Source organism: Trichechus manatus, unplaced genomic scaffold, assembly GCF_000243295.1.
Source record: "Trichechus manatus latirostris isolate Lorelei unplaced genomic scaffold, TriManLat1.0 scaffold00008, whole genome shotgun sequence".
In the NCBI taxonomy this organism is placed as follows: Eukaryota; Metazoa; Chordata; class Mammalia; order Sirenia; family Trichechidae; genus Trichechus; species Trichechus manatus.
In genome coordinates, this window is record NW_004443944.1 from 4,180,744 (window position 1) to 4,194,315 (window position 13,572).

The following is a 13,572-nucleotide window of genomic DNA, read 5'->3' on the forward strand; positions in this document are numbered from 1 at the left end:
CCGCGCCTGGTGGTCCCTCCCGCACCTGCCGGTCCCCCACCGCGCCTGGTGGTCCCTCCCGCACCTGCCGGTCCCCCACCGCGCCTGGTGGTCCCCCACCGCACCTGGTGGTCTCCCACCGTGCCTTGTGGTTCCTCCCACACCTGGTGGCCCCCCACCGTGCCTTGTGGTCCCCCAATCTCCAGCTCTGTGTCCAAGTTTGAACTTCAGCCTTCACCATGCCAGTCCTCTCCTTCTTCCTGTGTTCCCCACCCCAGTGTGGAACGCCGTAACTCACCCAGGCTGAGCCATCTCCTCCACCACTCACGCCCAAGTACAATCAGTCCCTAAGCGGCCATTCACCCTCCACCGGCTCTCAAATTCACCCCCTTCCCCACCCCAGTGCCCACACACAGGCACGGACCTCCTGGGCAGAGCATTTGTAAGATCAGCCTCCTACCCCGCCCGCCATCTCGCTCCCCCAAAACGACCCTACCCTGTGGTCAGAATAGCTTCCTCCGACTGTCCTGGCCAAGCCCTGTCCCTGCTCACGACCCTTCGTGGAGCCTCCTGCCTCTCAGTAAAGGTCAGACTTTTTATTCGCCACGTAAGCAGCTCACTCACAGCGACCCTGCGTCAGTGTGTGATCCAGAGGGTTTTCTCGGCTGATTTTTCAGAAGTTGACTGCCAGGCCTTTCTTCCAAGGAACCTCTGGGTGGACTCAAACCTCCAACCTTTTGGTTAACAGCTGAGCACGTTAACCACCCAGGGGTTCCTATTTACTGCTTAGCCCTTATTTACTGAGTGCCTACTGAGTGCCTCAAGGGTACACCGTGACCAGGGCAGGCAGGATCCCAAGGTCCTAGTGGGCGGCAGACCCTGGCAAGTAAACAAGTGGATAAATAGGTGACTCCAGGCAGTGGTCAGTGCAACAGTGAAAACACAACGGGACGGTGTGGTGGAGATGGTGGGGGGAGGCCCTGATGTTTGGGGCCATCAGGGAGGGTCACTCTGGAGAGGCGGCGTCGGAGCTGAGTCGAGTGACCGGGGCAGTGGTGTGTGCAGCAGGGGACTGCACTGCGCAGGCATGGAAGGCACCACCCCGGCCCCATCGAGCCCCTCCCCTTCTCTCCCCACCACCCGGCCCTGAACCCCACAGCAGCAGCAGCGTCCGCGCCCGCTGGGCACAGCTGTCCCAGGCCTTGTGCTCCGTGTGCTGCTCTCTGCCTGGGACACCCTCCCCCAGCCCGCTGGGTGGACCCCACCCATGGTGTCCATCACACCTGGGCTCCAGTAAAGCCACTTGTCGAGCCCCCACTGGGACACATCTCTCCCAGGCCTCCACGGCGGACCTGTCTTTGGACGTATTCTATGGCCTTGCAGTGATTTACGGATGCCTCTGCCGGCACACCTTTTCATCGCTGCGGTCCCGGCACCTGTGCAGTGTCTGCACCCGGGATCTGTGATTGGGGGGCTGCGCCCAAGAGACGGATCAGGCACTGGCTCTGCAGGGTACACAAGGCTGGTCCCCACAGCCTCTGCCTTCCCTGCAAGTAATTTACAACATCACCTCACATCCCAGCGACCAGGGCACTCCAGCCAGCGGGAGGCCCAAAAGGCAACAGTGACCATCGCTAAAAGCAACATTTAGTAAAGCTCTGTGGGCGGGGGCCTGCTCTGAGTCACATGGCTCTGTTCCTTAGTGAGAAGGCAATGCGGGTTGTTAGAGGGACGTCACGGGGACTGGGGAGGTCACACGTGTCCAGTACACACCCCCCAGACTGAGCACAGGGCGGAGCTCCGGGGTGCTGACATCGGGAGGAATAGACTCGGCCCAGCTAACATGGACATTAAAAATCAGCTGCCATTGAGTCAATGCCGACTCACGGCAACCCCACGGGTGTCAGAGTAGAACTGTGCTCTGCACGGTTTTCAGTGGCTGATTTTTCAGAAGTAGATCACCAGGCCTTTCTTCTGAGGCACCACTGTGTGGACCGCACTGCCAACCTTCTGGTTAGCAGCCAAGTGTTTAACATGGCTGTTAACAACCTCGTTAACACTGGGATTCACCAGAAGCAGAACTTCAGCTGCAGTCTGTTGTCAGCGTCCTACGCTTGTGTCCAGGAGGTGAGCTCGACACTCTGGCTTCAGGGAGTCATGCTCAATGGTTAGGAGCAAGGGTTCCAGAACCTTCCATCTGGCTCTGCCGTTCAGTAGTGGTGACACCCTAGAGACAGGTGGAGGTGCATCCCCAGGGTCTCACCTGCAGAGTAGGGGGAAGGGGGCCTGCCGGCACTGCCCGGGGGTGGACAGGCAGCCAGCACAGTGCTGGCGAGCAGCAAGGGGTGGCCCGTGTCAGGTGCCATTGTTGTCGTTGACTTTCTGGGATCAGAATCCAGGATCAGAAGGCAGCTCTGAGAGGGAGCCAATCCCTCCCCTACATCCACCTGTCTGAAGGTGACCAAAGGGTATTTCCCGGAAGTGAGACCGCTGTCCACGCAGGTTCTCGTGCAAACCCAGGGCAGAACAGAGGCCCAGGGAGACAGTGCCCGGGCCACCCTCACCCCCGGCCCGGTGGCCCAGCGTGGATTTCCACTCTGCAACATCTGTAGGAGCACTGTCTCCACGTCTCAGTGCGCTCTGTCTCGGGACCTAAAACAGACCTGCCTTGTCTCAAGCACATCTGTAGGACAATTCCCCAGACTTGCTGTCACACTGTGTCCCGGGCCTCTGCCCATCCTCTCCCAGACAGCAAGGGGCTTCGCTGTCCCCAGCGAGGCCTTGACTCAGAAAGCACAGGTGCTGAGGTGGAGGGGGTACTGTGTTCTGGGGTGCCATGACAGCGTACCACAAACCGGGGGGCTTAGGGCACATGGAGCATATTGTCTCCCTGTTCTGGGGTTCTGTGACAACGTACCACAAACTGGGGGGCTTAGAGCACACGGTGTATTGTCTCCCTGCTCTGGGGTGCAGTGACAATGTACTACAAACCAGGGGGCTTAGGGTACCCGGAGCGTACTGTCTCCCTGTTCTGAGGGCCAGAAGTCCACAATCAAGGTGTCGGCAGCGCCTCGGCCATCTGAAGGCTCCGGGGAGAATCCGTTCTGTGCCCTTCTCTTAGCTTCTAGGGTGGCCAGCGATCCCGGTGTTCCTCGCTTTACAGACACATCACCCCACTCTCCCCCTCCACCGTCACACAGTGTCTTCTCTGCGTCTGTCTCTTCTTATAAGGACACCAGTCATATAGGGTGAAAGAGCACCCTACTGGCCTCATTCCCAGACAAGGTCACGTTCACAGGTACTGGGGCATAGGACTTCAACGTATCTTTTGTGGGGGAACAAGTCAACCCACAACAAGCCTGTGACCGCACACTTTACATGTGATCTTGAGTCCATATCACCCTCACAGACAGCATATGGAGCAGGCCCCGCTGACGTCCCCAGGAATGGAGCAGAGGACGGAGGGAGCCTGCACACCCGAGGGGGGCAGAGCCTGGAGGTATTCAGGTGGGCCTAACCCAGGACCCTGCTGTCCGTCTTGGGCAGGCTTGTGCTAACATCGCTGCCAGGGCCCCATCCAAGCAGGGGTGACTCCGCTGTCAACCCCACCCACTAGTTCCCAGAACAAAGTGAGCTCATTCTAAAGAAGAGCTGGGAGCAGAGTCTCTGAGGAAGAAACGCCAGGTCTGGCCTGGTACCCACAACCAGGGCTCAAAGCCAAGATCCAGAACAGGCGTGAAGAAGCCGGCTGGTCCCCTCTGCTCCCAGAAAGGCCCTCCACAGCCTCGGGGCACGCCAGAGTCTGCCAGCCATGCGTGTGTAAAAAGTCTCACGTTTGCTCTAGACTTAAAGGTTAAAAAAGTGACTATTAATTGAATAAATGATTAAAACAAATGATTATAACATTTTCTTTTTCTTCTAAATTCTTTAACATAAGCTCCCAGAAGTGGAACTTTGAGTTAAAATGCAAAAATTTTTATCATCCTGGCTCTTTAAAACAAACAAAAAAGCCAAACCCGTTGAAAGCCAGTGGATTCTGACTCACAGCAACCCCACGCGTTACAGAGCGGAACTGTACTCCACAGGGTTCTCTCGGCTATAACTGGCACAGTGGTTAAGATTTGGCTGCTAACCTAAAGGTAGGCAGTTTGAATCTACCAGCTGTTCCTTGGAAACCCTGCGGGACAGTTCTACTCTGTCCTATAGGGTCGCTATGAATTGGAATGGACTCGATGGCAATGGGTTTTGTTTTTTTTTTGGGGAATCTTTACCAAAGTAGATTGCCAGACATTTCTTCTACAGCACCGCTGGGTAGATTCAAACTGGCAGCCTTTTGGTTGCTTGTCAAGTCAATTTCGACTCACAGCAGCCCTGTAGGACAGGGTAGGACTGCCCCATAGGGTTTCCAAGGCTATAATCTTTACGAAAGTAGACTGCCACATCTTTCTCCCACGAAGCAGCTGGCGGGTTCAAACTGCCCACCTTTTGGTTGCAGTGGAGCGCTTAACCACTGTACCACCCGGGCTCCTTTCTCGGTTAGTAACCGAGAGCAAACCACTTGCCCCAGCCAGGGCCCGCGATGCGGACTGCTAGATGGTTCTGTGGACACGGTCTCCCGAGTGGCGCCAGCGGTGGTGTGTGCGTGTACAACAAGCTCTCCAGCACTGAACATTCTCGTCGAAATGTTTGACTGTTGGTTTAATTGGGGCTGGAAGGTTCCTTGTTATTATGAAATTTTTATGTTCATAGTCACTACAACCCGTTGCTGTCGAGACGATTCTGGCTCCTGGTGACCCCACACGACAGTGTAGAACTGCCCCGTAGGGTTTCCAGGGCTGTATTCTTTACAGGAGCAGACCACCAGGTCATTTCTCACGGAGTGGCTGGTGGGTTTGAACTGCTGACCTTTCAGTTAGCAGCCAAGTGCTTAACCACTGTGCAATCAGGCCTTTGTAGTCACTAAAACCAAAAACCAAACCCACTGCTGTTGAATCAATTCCCACTCCTACTGACCCTATAGGACAGGGTAGGACTGCCCCACAGGGTTTCCAAGGAGCAGCTGGTAGATTCAAACCGCCGACCTTTTAGTTAGCAGCCCTGTGTTTAACCACTCTGCCACCGGAGCTGCTTGTAGTCAACACTGAAGTTGAAGGACTTTCTGTACGTTTGTTACAGACGTTGCCCCTCCCTCCTGAATCACTCGCTCAGGCGTTTTGCCTGATGCTCTGCTGAGGCCCCGCTCTTTTCCTGGATAACTGGCCTTCCTTCCTGAGGGACAACACGGTCTGTTTAACTCACTGCATTTTTCTAGTATTTCTGGAAACGTATCTCATGTAAATGATGATTTAAAAAAACTGGCTTGTGGAAATGATCATCACGGTTTTATTTTAAAAGTAAAGATCTTGAGGCAACTGAAAGTCTATGGAAGGTGGAAGAGAAACAAGGCAGGCTCATCTGTGAGCTCCCCAGATCCTACGTTGCTATGAAAATGAGCATCTAAATGCCGCGCTGTGACACAGAAACCACTGTGACACGCTGCTAGAGGGCAAAACCTCGTGTACGCTCAGAGGGCCTTCATGAAAAATCGGTATTTTCACTTACAGTTTTATGTTTAAAATCTAGAATGGATTTGAAACAGTTTATAGAAAAATAAGCGTCCCATAAAGATCAAATGAAGTTAAAGAAACTGCGACAAAGGGAAAATGACAGAAGGCCCAACACTCGAAGACACAGACGTGCACTCTAAGTGATACTATGGTCACAGGAAGATGCACATTTGTTTCTGAGCTTCCTGGTGGCCAAAGCAAAAAGGGAAACACAATTAATCACCAAATGTGCATTTTCTTTAAGATGCAGTCAGGCCAGCTACTAAGCAGAAGCCAGCTTATTCTGCTCCTGAAGCCTCAGAGAACTGTTTTCCGAGGGCCCTGAGGAAGAAGACACAGTGTCATGTAAGGTGGCAGTGTCACTGGTGGGGAGGCGCTGTTACAATACAGATTCCTACTCTGGAGACCTGGAGGCACCCAGAAGTCTGCTTTCACGAAGCTCCCTGGCGATACGGATGCACAGGCAGATGTGGGAAACTGGCGTGGATCCACGACCACCTTCCTACCAGAACTTTCCCTGCCTTCATTCCCTGGCTTCATGATGGGGGCAAGTGACTTCGAGGTTCTGGGCCAGGTTTCTTCACTGAAAAACTAGACCCTTAGCTGTACCTACCCCAGAGAGCTCAAGCGAGGCTTCGAGGACATGATATGCAAAGCGTGTAGCCCGATGGCGGCACACGGAGACTTTGGCAATGTCAGCGATGCCTTCTAGTACTAACAATGGCCTTGCTGTCGCTCATCTTGGATGGTGCTGACCGGGTGGAGTTAGGCCACTGAGGATGAACCGGGCACCCACCCGGCACTCTCAGGGCCGGGAGAGGGGAAGGGGACGACCTTCCCTCCCCAATATTCATCAGTGGCTGCCTGTTATTCTGCAGCCCTTAACGCCTGCAATGAAGCTTCTGCACGTCAGAAAGGAGTGGCTTCCTTTCTGGGCAGTTAAAAGTAGACTATTCTTTCCTGCTAAGCCCAGGCTGAGAAATCGCGCTGCACACCAGCTCAGCTCTGCAGCTTCTGCGGAAAGAACGCTAAGGCTCGCGTCTGCAGGCCCACGGCTACTGCTGCCAGTTGGCCTGGCTCTGCCTGAGAACCCGGGGGCCCTCCTTAAAACCCCTGCAGGTTTCCAGTGAGCGCCGGGCTGGGAGCAGCAGCCTTGGCACTTTGTTTTCTCTTGGGGACTGGTATTTTCGTGGAGGCAGGCGTGGCAGAAGCCCGTTCTGGACGTGGCAGAACAAAATGTACAAAGGGCCAGCTCGGAGATCATTGACACATTTGCTGTGCTAACATGCTAAGTGACAGCTCCCAGAGACGCCATGGAGCATCCGTCAGCTTTTCACAGGCCGTGCCGGGAACAGGCCCCCCAGGGGAGACTCAACAGAAGGATGTGCATTGCTTGGACGGGGCCTGCCAGCTCCCTGGTCTCCAGGCCCCATCACGGCAATCACCAACAGGAAAAGCGGTCATCCCATTGCCAACAACAACGCTGGCACTGTGGCCTGGCCTTCGGGCATCCTGGGCCCTCCCGTGCTGAGAGAGGACTCACAGCCAGTTCATTCGACCTCATGCAGGCTGGGGGGCAGGTTCTGTGCCCTTGGCAGGTGAGGACTACCCAGGAGTGTGCCAGGCTGTGACCCCAACAGTGACTCCCACCCCTGAGCACCTCCTGCCTTTACAGGGACTAACCCAGAACCTTGCAAAGGTTTACGAACATTTTACAAACCCCGAGACGGGGGTCAGAAAGGGGCAGTGCTCAGACAGGCAAGGCCAGGGTTCGAGCCTATCTGTCTGTGGTTCTCCAAAGCCTTTGCTCCGTCGAGGGTGTAGTGGTTAAGAGCTCAGCTGCTAACCAAAAGGTCAGCAGTTCGAATCCACCAGCCACTCCCTGGAAACCCTACGGGGCACTCCGACTCTGCCCTACAGGGTCCACGAGTCAGAATCCACTCGACCGCACCTGGCAGCCAGGAAGTCTCACTCCCCGCACTTCAGACATCACCCCCCGGCGACACAGGCACAAAGCATTTCATGCCCCAGGCCGGCAGAGCGCACCCTCACCCATGCCAAACCAGTGCAAAAAAACCCAAAACTGAGCAAGAGAAAAGGGCAGCCCCGAGCTGGTGTTCCATCAGACTTCCAAGTGAACCCTCACTCTGCCTCTTTCCTGTGGTGGGACCCCACCCAACAAGCCACTTAACCTCTCTTGAGGCTCAGGCCTCCGGTCTGTAAAATGGAGACCTGAACCACACCTGCTTTTCCGGATTACGGTGAGGGCTAAATGAAACAAAGGAGTCCCTGGGTGATGCAAACAGTTAAGCGTTTGACTACTGGCTGCAAGGCTGGACTTCAAATTCACCCAGAGGTGCCTTGGATGACAGGCCTGGTGATCTGCTCCCAAGAGGCCACAGCCTTGAAAACCCTAAGGAGCAGTTCTACTCTGCACGTGTGGGGTCGCTATGAGTCAGAATTGACTCGACCGATGGCGACGACAGAATAAAGGGGGCCTACGGGGGCAGGGGTGGGTCACCGGCAGAGCTCTTCCCTTCCACGTGGGAGACCCGGGTTTGATTCCCGGCCAACGCACCTCTGCACAGCCACCACCCGTCAGTCTGTGGAGGCTTGCATGTTGCTAGGATGCAGAACAGGTTCAGGGGAGCTTAAAGACTAAGACTAAGAAGAAAGGTCTGCCAATCTACCTCCAAAAATCAGCCAATGAAAACCCTATGGATCACAATGGTCCGATCTACAGCCAATCATGGGGACGGCACAGGACCAGGAGCGTCTGGTTTCACTGTGAATGGGGTGTGGGGGCGGGCATCCTGAACAGCAGCTAGCAACCACCACCACCGATTAAACAGGGGAAAGTACGCAAAACTTCCAGCCAACAAAAGCTGCATGTTATCTCTGGTTCTCCTGAAACGGCATCCTGAGCAAGGTACAGCGCTGTGGGTCCGCGATGCTCCACCTAAACATACAGGTGCATGAAAGGTCCTGGAAGCGGGTGCTAATTAATCACAGAGCGTTTACCCCCCAAAGACAACGCTGACTCCCCGAGGGACCTCCAGCTGAGCACACAGCGTGTGCCGTGGAGAGAGCAGGGGCTTCAGCTAACGGTGACCACTCACCCAGAAAAGCCCCAGGAGCACTTAGGAGACAAAACAGTAAGGATCTGGGAACAAAACAGTAACAATGAAACACCACCGCACTTCAGGACCCGGAGGATGCCGAGTTGCCACGGCAACCACAGGCTGTTGATCAGCCAGTGATGCTTAAGACGCCCTGGCCTCACAGAGACAAAGGGGCCCAATTAGACCTTGTCTTTAGGGGAAAACAGAGACAGGCAGCCAAGAAGGCAGCATCTGACCCCCCGGGGGCAATGTCTCCATCCACTGTTCTCTCTGTGACTAATTCTGGGGTTGCCTTTCAGTGTTTAAACATGGTGACAAGTTTCCGGGGAGCTACTCCATTCTATCCAAGGTTTAAAACAGCTCCGGAGCAGCGGAATACACGCAGTCCCTGGAACTAGGTCTGTGGCACTCCCTCTTAACTGGAGCCCCCAGGTGGCGCAAATGATGAACACACTCCGCTGCTAGCTCAGAGGCTGGAGGTTTGAGTTCACCTGGAGGTGCCCCGGAAGAAAGGCCTGGTGGTCTACTTCTGAAAAATCAGCCATTGAAAACCCTGTGGAGCACAGCTCTACTCTGATGCACGTGGGGTCACCGTGAGTTGGGGTTAACTTGATGGCAGCTGGTCACGCGGTTGGCCTCTTAGTTAGGGTGGCCTTCAAGGCCCTTGGGCTTGGTTTTCCAGAAGCCCCACCTTTTACCCACCCCTCACCTCCACATTTAGGGGTGGTGTCCCTGACTTTTCTCACTTCAGGCACCAGAACGATAACTGTTGTCAAATTAATGCACCGTGTGTATTATCACCATTTACTTAATATTTTTTCTTTAAATCGATTTGCTTAGTACTTTGTTTTGAAAGAGAATTCAGTGTAGTTATCAAATGGAAAACCATCATCAACTGACACAACCCAGTGGCGGCTGCAAAAAATAACACAATGGTTGAACGTAATTTTTTGACCTCAGGCTAGAAAAGGACTTTTTAAATGTAGTATAAATAACACGAACCATAAAGTATATTAGGGGTCTGCAAACTTCAGCCCACGGGGCAGCATCTGTTTTTGTAAATAAGGTTTTATTAGCACACAGCCACGCCCATTCATTTGAGTATTGTCGGCAGCTGCTTTTGGTCTGTAACAGCAGAGCTGAGTACATCCATGGCACAGGAATCTGGCCACAAAGCCAAAAATATTTACCATCCAGCCCCTCACAGCAAACATTTGCAGACCCCTGAAGTATATAATTGGTAACCTGACTACTTTAAAAATGAAAAGCTTCAGTGCATTAAAAGAAAGCATTAACAAAATGAAAACATGCCACAAACGAGAACCGTGTCGCTCATCAAACTGGCAGAAGACTAGAAGTCACAACTTAAAAAGTGGATTCCTAAAAATCACTGAGAAAGAAAACCACAGGCCAAGCACACAAGTAGAAGAAGAAACCCAAATGATGCTCAACGCTGAAGGACGGCTCAGCCTCACCAGAAACCACAGAAACGCGAAACCAAGCCTCACAGCATGGAGGTCAGGCCCATGGGACACAATATGGAAGTCTGACAGTCCAGGAACGGCCAAGTCACACAGCAGGGATCAGAGCTCCTGGAAACGTAAACTGGTACAGCGACTTTGAGGAACAATCTGGCAAAGCCTGGCGAGGTGACGAGCAGCTCTAAGATGCAACTGTGCTCTAGGTATAGGTCCTGGGGAAAGTCTTGCTTAAGAAAAAGTACATAAGGAACATTCATTTTAGTGTTGGTACAAATGTAAACATTTGAGGGAAAAAAGAACCAAATGTCCGTCAACTGACAAATGAGTGCAGTGTGGTATACTCATGTAACGGAATACTATATATCAATGAAAATGAATTAACCAGAGTCACATGTACCAGCGTAGGCAAACCCCACAAACGCTGCCTGGGCGTAAAAAAAGCAAATTAAAGGGAAACCCCAACAATATGCTTCTGTTTCTTTAAAGGTGATAAACGCGCGAAACAATGCAGGGAGTCTCCAACTTACAATGCACGCAAGTTACGCTGAACCGCACTTAGAACCCGCTCTGTTTTTCTGCACATCTTATCGTTAGTAATATGTACTACGTACAACGCTGCAGAGCGTAATTTGCTGATGGTATCATTCTCAGATGATCACTTGCAGATGTTCAGGTTTATAATTTACTGTTCAAAACACTGCCGGCTTGCAGGCTATGGCCTCGTCTACAATGAAGTCAGCGTCAGGAGTTGTAACGGATAGAAAGTTGGGCAATGTTCGACCCTAATGACAGACGACAGTTGAACTGCGCACGAGCCCAACAGCCGTTACAACTCCGACTTCATTGTTACGATGCTGTCACCGACGTCATTGTCTATAGAGTGATCTTATTCAGCGTTTCATATCACCAGAAGCATCAGCTGTTAGTCTGAAATGAGGTATTTGACTTATGTCAGAACCGACTTAGGATGGAGTCATCAGAATGGAACCTTGTATTAAGTGGGGGACAACCTGTACACTCAGTGTCACGGGTAAGTGCTTGGTGGGTCTGACAACCTCACTCTGACCAGCTGATAAGGCTGGAAGCCAGTTCCCTCAACCTGGCTAAATGTAAATACTAGGGAACTCATTAAAACACATATTCCTGGGCCATCCCCCTGGAGACAGAAGCCATAAACTGGGTGGGGCTAATGCATCTTTTTTAAAAAGCTTCTCCCTGAGAAGCCCTTTCTGGGGCTCAGAAGCCACCGGTCATCACCAGCACCTGGACCAAGGGTCTGTCTCGTGGGCAGCATCAGCCACGCAGCTCAGAGAGCAAAAGCAAACCTCACGTCCCCAGTGCCAGCCCTGCAGGGCAGCTGGGAAGACTGGCGCCCCACCTCGCCAGTCAAACCTGTGAGCACCTCCTTACAGGATTTCCCTGAGGACTCATGACGACCCACACTGCAGACAGGAAAATCAAGACTCAGGGTGGTGAAGGCCACTGCCCAAGGTCACAGCAAGTCAGGGCAGAGCTGGGATTTGAACCTGGGTCCCTGGTGTCCCAAAGCCCATGCTTGCGGCCCCTCTGTTGACCACCAGGATGCTGGTGGGGCCCGCAGCACCAGCAGTCAGCGTCTGCCACATTGAACAGCCCCTTCTCTGCAGTGAGCTGGGCAGTGGGTACCATCCCATTTTACAGCTGAGAAAACTGAGGCCTGGAGAGTCACAGGGCACTCAGCACTGTGTAGCAGCCGTAGCACCTGAGGTCTGAATCCCCCTCACATTCACTGCCTCCACCCTGAAGACACTGACACGCAGGTTTTTGCCGGGAGGGGGAGCATCACAGACCAGGGTGGCTGGCCTCGGGGCTCAAGCTCTCCTGCAGAGAGCAGAAACAGGAGCTCCCCCCTGCCAAGTGAAGACCCCTGCACCTCAGCAGAGGAGTAACCGCGAAGAGAAGAGGCCCAAGGTGTCCTTTAGAGCAGGGTTCTCAATCAAGGACTGTTCTGCTTGCCGGCAGGCGGGATCCAAACCTGCACTTCCCGAGGTCCCTGGTGGCCTGGGAGCACGGACTGAGGACAAATCTTGGTGCCTGGGGACGACCTCTGAGCTGGCCCAGCTCACACTGTCTCTTCTGTGTGAGGCGGGCGGCTCCTGGGACTCCAGGAGGGTGTGGCAGATGTGGTGCACCCAGGCCCTGTGCCCCACCCAGCCCTGCAGGGCTGTGAGACAGGGGCTGGTCCTGGGGCTCCAGCAGGGTGGGACGGACAGGGTGCACCCAGGCCCTGTGCCCCACCCAGCCCTGCAGGGCTGTGAGACAGGGGCTGGTCCTGGGGCTCCAGCAGGGTGGGACGGACAGGGTGCACCCAGGCCCTGTCCCCCACTCAGCCCAGCAGGGCAAGCTGTTCCCCAGCAAGGAGGGAGAAGAGGCTCGGGACATGCCATGAGAGCAGGGGGGATTGGGTGCACCCAGGCCCTGTCCCTACGCCACTCCTGCAGGGCAGGCTGATCCCCAGAAGGAAGGACAAGGCAGGTGGGGACACGCTGCTGTGAAGCTGGCTGCTGGGTCAGACAACGTGCGCAAACCATCAGCATTTCATCTCCCCACATCCCCACAAAGCTCAGGGCGACCACCTGCCCCGCCTTGGAGAGACTGGGAAACAGGTCCACCTGCTGAGCATCCGTCTGCACAGCCTCGGCCTCTCCGGGTGGCCTCGCTGCCATGTTTGAGTGAGGACTAGAAGCCAAGGGAACCCCAGGGTTCCTGGACCCCGGCTGCACCTGCACTCGGGAAGCCAGCCATCCAGTCACCCAGCACACAAAGACACTCTGCCCAGGGCGGGGTGACCAGGTCCCAGTCCAGGATGCAGCAGCCCCATCTGTCCTGCCCGCAACACAGCAGGCTTCTGACCCCCAGACCCAAAGGACTGCCTAAGGGGACAGCAGGGGTCACAAAGCAGAGGGTGCCTAGGGGCTTGGGGGCTGCAGTCAGACAGCAGGTCGCCAGGTGTGGCAATACACTGTCCAAAAGAGAAAATTCCAGAGTCCCAGCTTTTTTGTTTTCGGAAAACCTTAGAAGATTTGGCAATACCGGATCCACCTTCTTGCATGGCAACACCATGCAAGGGAGCAGGGATGGCCCTCAGGCCTCTACCCCTAGACACGGCCCTCCCAGTCTGCCAATCCCCACCACACCCACCTGCAGCCCTTTGCTTCTTCCTGGGCCTCACCTGGCTCCTGTAGACCAGGGGTTCTCAGATGGGGGTGATTCTGCTCCCCAAGGGACAGTTGGCAGTGTCTAGGGACATCTTGGGTTGTCCCGGGGGGGTGTAACGTGTAGCAGTTAGGGATGCTGCTAAACATCCCACAATGCAAATGCCAGCAGTGCCTCAGTTGAGACCCC

General features: G+C 54.3%; 1 protein-coding gene across 1 annotated transcript in view; it reads right to left on the minus strand.

Annotated features, from left to right (window-relative positions):
- Positions 1-13,572, minus strand: part of PHACTR3 (phosphatase and actin regulator 3) — a 193,964-nt gene that overhangs the window by 28,053 nt on the left and 152,339 nt on the right. The window lies entirely within an intron of this gene.